Genomic DNA, 8471 nt, shown 5'->3' with positions numbered 1-8471 from the left:
CTTTCTAGCGTATTCACGAGATTCGCATCTTTTACTACCATTGTTTGCAATCGTTTTATTGTTATAATGGTAAATTAGAGCCTTTTGTGTGTTATTAATTTTACCATGTTGAAATAGGTATTTTTATAAGTATACATGGCCGCAACAATAATTAAACCAATTTCATTAAACTATTGGAATAAAAGCACATCTTTTTTTAAAGATGTATTTTATATTTCATAAACTCTCGAGATTGTTATAGAGTGGACTTTGAATTAATAAATAAATTCCGCTACATTTCTGTCAACTTCTACCAACTCTTATTTATGATTGTGTTTAATGAAAGTGTCTTTGTGGATGTGTCTAATAAAAATGTCTTTTTTATGGCTGTGTTTAATAAAAGTGTCTTTATATATGTATTTTCTGAATATATCTCCTTATACATATGTTTAAAATATAATAATTAATTATTATTGGTAATAAATTGACAGATAATATATTGGTACCCTATACTTTTCCTTAATAAATTCATAATATCATTATCCGATACAAATATATTCTGCACTTAAAGTCATGTTTTTCTGACAAAAATACGCAACCCTACACTACTGACAACAACTCCACTCACGCTTGTAGTTATACTTGACAAGAGGGTGGAAGAGACTTGCAAAAATGCTTGGATTTAGAGCTGGTACCCTTTTGAGATTCACTGTCTCATCTTCTGATATATGAGTCCACTAAGTATGTTAAGGTCGTCCAGAAATGAACCATTCACCCATATTGGTGTCTTTCATTGAAGCATGTTTAATTGTTCTCTAGTATTCTCATTTAGCTTCCGTTTGTTTTGTCTATGAATTGTGTCCTCTACACAATATGTTCTGCATATTGAATCAATGTTACCATGTTTTCTACTACTAATTAAGCTTAATTGGTGTCTATTGTGTTGCTATCATATTTAAAAATATCACAGCACTAGATATCAGTAATGAAGAAATAATATATGCAATTAATCGTGATATTAATTGGATTCAAAAGGATTATATATTGAGTTTTTATTTGTAGCAACTTTTTATTTCCCTTTCCAAAAATACAAAAATCAATCCTTTTTTTACTCTAAAAAACCTCAAAAATATGAAGGAGGACTCCTGCATTACATAGCAGTATAGCACAACTAAAAATGTCAAATGCCATAAGTTTTTAGAAACCGCTTCTTATATTAGTTCACTAATGGCACTTATTTTGTGCATGCAGCATATGTGTTAGGGTTCCATTCATATAAGATTTGTATGTGCATGCACCACCTCAAAATATGTCATTTCTGCTGCGTCCTTTACTTCAACTTAGCCTTTTTTTTAGTAACTACAATGCAACTTGGTGATGGAATGCATGACATTTGTTCGGTTGTCGGATGCCGGACAAGTCGGGTGATCAATGATGGGTGTGGCAACGCGTCGACCTGGAAGGTGTTGGGCTAGGATCTGCCGAGTAACCGAGCTCTCGTCACAGGAGGAGATGAACAAAGGGGGGTGCCACCTGCAAAGACACTCCGACGCTCAAGTCAGTTGGTGTGCAGGTGGAAGATGTGACAGGTGTAAAAGGTGACATACCTTGGGGGAAGGGCAGGTCATTCCCTATTTATACGGTGTCAGAGGTGGGCCCCGCAACGACAAGCCCACCTTCCGCGAAACTTCCTCATAGCCGTGGTGAGGAGTTGGCAGGGACGCGTGTCCGGGTCACGTGGTAGAACGCGTGTGCCCGACCACTCGGGTCGGGTACTCATCGGGTTGGCCCAACCCGGAGTTGGTTGGGCCAGGCCGTTACAGTGCCCCCACGCGCCGTCAATCGACCGTTCAGGTCGTTGGAGGCGGGTTATTTCTCCTTTTGTCATCGTGAATTCGCTCGTCCGTGTGGGGGACGCGCCACTCGTATCCGCTCGCGATTCGGGGCGTTCTTTTGTCGCCTCGTTTCTCGCGAGGGGCATTAAATGTTCATTAAGGGTTGAAAAAACCCCGCGTGCTAAGACTATTCTGCCCCCAGCCTTTCGCGCTTCCACTAAAGCGGTTTTAAACAGTTTGCGTTTGCGTTTTGTTTTCCTTCTTCTTGTTTTTCTGATCACACTGCCCATTCCTTCTTCCTGCATTTCCATTACCAGAAGTTATTTTCATCGCTCCACTACCAGAAGTTATTTCCATCGCTCCGGTGCGCTTCGCCCTTGTCCAAACTTCCTTGATCACCCAGGTAACCATCTTTTTTGCTTTACTGATAGATTGCATGTCTGTTTATGCTTGTTGTGGGCATCTTTTCTGTGCTTGCTTTTCTTTGTTTGTTCATGGATGTATTTCCTTCGTGTTTTGTTTTTACCATCTGTGGTGTGTCATGGGGGTTTTGCGCCATTGTTCTGGCCTTGGTTTTGTTTAGTCCCCCTTGTGGTCATGGCACGTGGGGTTTCTTTAGGTTTTCCCTGGCTTCCGACCTCACGGACTAATCGCACGGTGCCCCCACTGTAGGTATGCCTCGTGTTGTTAGCCGAGCGTCTAGCTCCGCCGTGGGTTACGACCCGTATGCGTGGGTGGTTTCCGACCTCAAGAACTCTCCCAATCAGATGGGTGAGGAAGAGCTCACGGAGTTTCGCCAAGCCGAGTATCTCTGTGGGGGTACCGACGAGGAGGCAAACTATGACGTATACGTCCCTGCCCCTCACGAGCGGCTTTATGAGATTAACTTCCATGCCCCCCGGGTTCCCGATTGGATCTGGTTCTACAAGGCCATGTTCACTCAGGTGGGGGTTCGCATTCCCCTTTCCTCCTTCCAGATGGAACTCCTGAACCGAATTTCAGTGGCTCCGTCTCAATTGCATCCGAACAGCTGGGCTTCCGTTCGCTGTTTCGAGATGGTGTGCGAGTACTTGGAGTTGCCGACCTCTGTTGATGTCTTCCTCTTTTTCTTTAGTCTAACAAACCCTTCGAAGGAGGGGAAACACAAGAAAGGTTTTATGTCCTTTCGGTCCGCCCAAGGCCGGAGGATCTTTGGTTTGTTCGAGGACTCCTACCACGGATTCAAGGACAAGTATTTTAAGGTACATCCGGTCAAGGGTCGTCACCCCTTTTGGCTGTCTCTGGAAAAGCAGCGCCTCATCCCGACATATTGGAGCTTCGGGGCGGGGTCTAATCCTTTTATCAAAGTCTCTTATAACAAGATGTCGGCCGTGGACCGGCGGGTGGCCGACATCTTGTGGGCGGTTCTTGGGAGGAATAATGTGAATCCACACCTCCTTATGGGTAATCGGGAGGCCGCTCGAGATTATATTCGTGAGTTTCCTTTGTCGTGTCATCGTCTACTTAAATGTTCCGTTGTTGCTTTTACTAATTCGTTTCTTAACTTGTTGTTTGCAGTGGGACTTTCTGCCGAGGTGACCGGCATGGATAACTTGTTCGAAACTTTCCTTAAGGACGACGCGGGTGAGGACACTGGAGGACAGGAGGCGACGGCTCCTCCAGAAGCTCCTCCGGAAGTGCATCCTCCCGAGGTTGAGGCATCCGCGAAGGTCGCCACTCCGACTTCCGCAACCCCGATTCCTCCAGAGGTTCCCGTTCCCGGGCACTCGTCTTCATCTCGTCGTGAGGAGGAGGAGGAGTTGTCCATCATCCCTACTCCCAAGAGACAGAGGTCGCATTCCAGTCCCGAGGGGGTTCTGACTGTCATGGAAAGGAACTTTGACGCTGGGACGTTCATAGATACCCAGCTGCTCCCGGGTACGGAGGATCACTTCCATGGCACCGACCTCTCGGGGCAGGCTCGGTGGATGTACCGTACCCTCCTTCGCGGTGCGGCCATAGCCTGAAAGGCTGAATCTGAACTTTCCGGTATGGCATCGCTTCGTCGGAAGCTCGAATCTACTTTTGATGCCAACAACAAGTACAAAACCCAAGTTAAAACGCTTCAGGATCGGTTAGTCGAAGCGGGGAGTAAGCTCGACGCCGCCCAGAAAAAGGCTACTTCGGCGGAGGAGAAATTGAAGGCTGCCGACGCCTCTGTGGCCCGCTTGACGGAGCAAGAGGTGACCTTGAAAAACCAATTGAGTGCCGCGCAAGGTCGGGTGTCCGTTCTGGAGAAAGAGCGGGACGAAGCGATAGCGTCCGCTAAGGCTGCTCGGGAGGAAGCCGAGTTGTTCAAGCGGAAACACAAGGAGGTCAGGGAGCAAGGGAAGAATGCAATTTTCACGACTGAAGATGCCCTCAAAGCTCAAGTGAAAATTATTTCTCCGGACTTCGATGTGTCGGCGATTGGTGTTTTTAAGACCATCAAGGATGGGAAGGTTGTTGATATGCCGAAGAAGTAGTGTTTGTACTATTAAACTCTTCTTTTGTTGAACCTTGTACTGTGACTTTTGGTGCCCGTTAATGGGCTTATGGGATCGTTTACCCGTTTGTTTAATTTCTAGTTTTACTTGCTGTCGTTTCGTTTCCGTTTACTCGTGTTTGCCGTTTGTGGCGTTCTTTTTGTTAAGGTCGTTTACCGCGTTTTTGACCTGAGGGGCTCCCGGGGTGATTAGCCCCGGGGCCGTGTACCCTTGTTTTCATAGTAGTCGCTTGAGAAGTTAGTGATAACATAGGCAAAAATTCGCTTCTCAAAAGGTTAGTGATAACATAGGCAAAAATGGCGTATGAAAATCGAGCAAGTTTAATCATTATAATTGAGGATATTGAAGTACTATTACAGAAATGGCTTAGGAATAAAACCTTCTCAAGTTATCCGCATTCCATGTCCTCGGGACCTCTTTGCCGCTGAGTCTTTCTAGCTTGTACGCTCCTCTTCCGATTACCTCTTTGATTCGGTACGGTCCTTCCCAGTTTGCCGCCAGCTTGCCTTCCCCAGGGGTGGATGGGCCGATGTCGTTACACCTCAAAACGAGGTCGTTCTCTTCGAACTTTCTCTTGAGCGCTTTGGCGTTGTAACGTAAAGCCATTCTCTGTTTTAGTGCCGCCTCCGCCAGGTGGGCCATTTCCCTGGTCTCTTCTATCAGGTCCTTTTCGACGGTTTCCTCTATTCCCTTCAGAAGTAGTCTAGGGCTCGGTTCCCCGATCTCTACTGGTATCACTGCATCTGTCCCGTACGTTAGTCGAAAGGGCGTTTCTTTAACGAGGATATACTGGCCAGCGGTTCGGCTTCTATCCATTTCGTGTAGTAGTCAACAGCAACTATAAGGTATTTGACTTGCCCCGGGCATACGGGAAAGGGTCCTAAGAGGTCGACTCCCCATTGGGAGAACGGTCGGGAGGACGTTAGCAAGCTGAGTTCTGAGGCCGGCGCACGATGGAAGTTGGCGTTTTCTTGGCACTTGACGCACTTCCTGACAAATTCCATGGAGTCGGTCATCATTGATGGCCAATAGTACCCGGCTCGGATTAACTTCCTCGCTAGGGCCTTGCCTCCTATGTGGTGGCCGCAACACCCCTCATGGACTTCCCTAAGGACGTAATTCGTCTGGTCGGGGTGTAAACACTTCAGCAGGGGGTGGTTGAACCCTTTTCTGAACAGCTGACCCTGGATGATGGCATATCTGGCAGCTTCCCTTCTTAGCTTCTTGGCGTCTTTTTCATTGTCGGGGAGCTTGCCGTTTTCTAAGAAGTCGGTGATGGGGTCCAGCCATGAGGGGTTTAGCTTTGTGAGATGTAGTGTGACCGCCGGCTCTTTCATCTTCCCCTGGATGAGAGATCGGTTGACCTCTCCTGGTTTGGTGCTGGCCAACTTCGACAGGAGATCTGCCGTGTGTTCCGTTCTTTGGAAACGTGCTGGATCGTGACTTGTTCAAACTTTCGGCTCAAGTCTTTGACTTTTTCCAGGTATTTCTGCAGTAGGGGGTCCCTAGCTTGGTAGCTCCCGTTCACTTGGGAGGTGACGATCTGCGAGTCGCTGCATATCTCCAACCTCGTTGCCCCAACTTCTGTTGCCAAGGCCAGTCCTCCTATAAGGGCTTCATATTCTGCTTGGTTATTTGAGACGGGGAACTCGAACTTGATTGACTGTTCGTACACGACCCCGGCTGGGCTCTCCAGGATGATCCCGGCGCCCCCAAACGCTTGGTTGGAGGCTCCGTCAACATGGAGCTTCCACCGTGTGTTCGTGTCTTCGGTTGGATCCCCCGCTACTTCTACCAAGAAATCTGCCATCGCCTGCGCCTTGATGGCTTGCCGGGGTTCGTATCGTATGTCGTACTGGGAGAGTTCAATGGACCAGGTCATCATTCTTCCCGCCAAGTCGGGTTTTTGGAGCACTTGTCGGATCCCTTGGTCCGTTCTTACGACAATCTGGTGACTTTGGAAGTATTGCTTTAACCTCCGCGAAGAGGTCAGGAGTGCCAGAGCTAGCTTTTCCAATTTGTTATACCTCAATTCTGCCCCTTGCAGGGCCCTGCTGACAAAGTAGACTGGTTGCTGCTTCCTCCCTTCTTCTAACACCAAGACTGCGGCCAGAGCTTCTCCTGTTATAGTGAGATAAAGGTACAACGGTTCCCCATCTTTTGGCTTCCCGAGGACTGGGGGTGCCGCCAGAATTTCCTTAAAGTGCTGAAAGGCTTCCTCGCATGCGGGTGTCCATTCGAACGCTATTCCTTTCTTCATGAGGTTGAAGAATGGCAGGGCCTTTGTTGCGGATGCTCCGAGAAACCGCGACAGCGAGGCCAGCCGTCCCGCTAACCTTTGGACGTCCTTTATATCACCCGGGCTCTTCATCTGGAGTATGGCTTGGCATTTCTCCGGGTTGGCTTCCACCCCTCTCTGGGTTATCATGAATCCAAGGAATTACCCTGCTTCCATGGCGAAAGCACACTTGAGGGGGTTCAGCCTCATGCCATGTCGTCGGAGAGACGCAAAGACACTTGCCAGATCGTTTAAGAGATCGTCAGGTCTTGTCGTCTTCGCAAGGATGTCGTCTACGTAGACTTCGACTGTCTTCCCTATGAGGTCATGGAATATCCTATTCATCAGCCTCTGGTACGTAGCCCCCGCATTTTTTAGGCCGAATGGCATCACCTTGTAGCAGTATGTTCCCCCTGGCGTTATGAACGCCGTCTTGTCTTCGTCAGGACGGTGCATCGGTATCTGGTTGTAACCGGAGTAGGCGTCCATGAAGCTCAGGTACCGATATCCCGCCGCGGCATCGACGAGTGCGTCTATGTTAGGGAGGGGGAAGCAATCCTTCGGACAAGCTTTGTTGAGGTCAGAGTAGTCTACGCACATTCTCCACTTGCCGTTGTGTTTTTTCACCAGGACTACGTTTGAGAGCCATGTCGAGTAGTCTACTTCTCGTATAAAGCCTGCCTCGAGGAGGCTGGCCGTCTGCTTGGCCACCTCCTCTGCCCTTTCTGCCGACATTTTCCTCCTACGTTGGGCCACTGGACGCGCTTCCGCCCTGACGGCTAAATGATGCGACATGATTCTTGGGTCTATGCCCGGCATGTCGGCCGGTGTCCAGGCGAACAAGTCTCTGTTGGCTCTTATCATTTTGACCAAGGGCTCCTTCAGCTCGCACGGGAGGTTCTTGTTGACGAATGTGAATCTATCCTCTTCGTCGCCGAACCTGAACTTCTCTAGATCTCCTTCTGGCTCCGGCCTTGGCCTGTCGTCTACCCTGGCATCTAGGTCGGCCAGGAATACGCCGGACGCCTCTTTAGACTTCTTTCTTAAGGAGAGGCTGGCATTGTCGCAAGCGACCGCCGTCTCGAGGTCTCCTCTTACGGATCCTATAGATCCGTCGTCGGTAACAAACTTCATAACTAGCAGCTTTGTATTGATTACAGCCTCGAAGTCGTTGATCGTCTTCCTTCCCAAGATGATGTTATAGGCAGTCGAGTCTCGGAGGATCACGAACTCGGCCATCGCCGACCTTCGACCCTGAGGTTGTCCCAATGAGATTGGCAGGGATATCACTCCGTCCGGCTTAATGAAATGATCCCCTAGCCCTATGACCCCGTGTTGGTGAGTCGTCAGATCGGCGTCTTTGAGCCCTAGCGTGTCGAATACATTGCGGAACATGATGTTCGAGTCCGCCCCTGTATCGACGAGGATGCGTTTAACGAGGCCGGTTCCCACCCGGGCCGTGATGACCATGGGTGGGTTTTCCGGGGCGTCGTCGAACCATTGGTCTTCCAGGCCGAAGGAGATGAGCGGAGGCTTCTTAGAACTCCGCATCGATGAGGAGGAAATTGACAGTATCTTTGTATCTTTCTTGTGTGCGGATCTGGATCTGGGTGCAGCGTTTTTGGCCGTTACTACGTTTATCACAGTGAGGCCGTGATCTCCGCCTTCCGGCTCTGGCTGTCGCTTGGCCGAACGGGTCTTGCCTTTCTCATCTTCGTCGCGATAACGTCTCCTTGGCTCCCTGATAAGGTGGGAGAATGCTGCTAGTTTGCCTTCTCTTATCGCTTGTTCGAGTGCGTCCTTTAGGTCAAAACAATCCTGTGTCAGGTGACCGTAGCCTTTGTGGTAGTCGCA

This window comes from Arachis stenosperma, chromosome 9, assembly GCF_014773155.1.
Source record: "Arachis stenosperma cultivar V10309 chromosome 9, arast.V10309.gnm1.PFL2, whole genome shotgun sequence".
In the NCBI taxonomy this organism is placed as follows: Eukaryota; Viridiplantae; Streptophyta; class Magnoliopsida; order Fabales; family Fabaceae; genus Arachis; species Arachis stenosperma.
The sequence above is the reverse complement of the archived record's forward strand: the minus strand, read 5'-3'. Positions refer to the sequence as shown.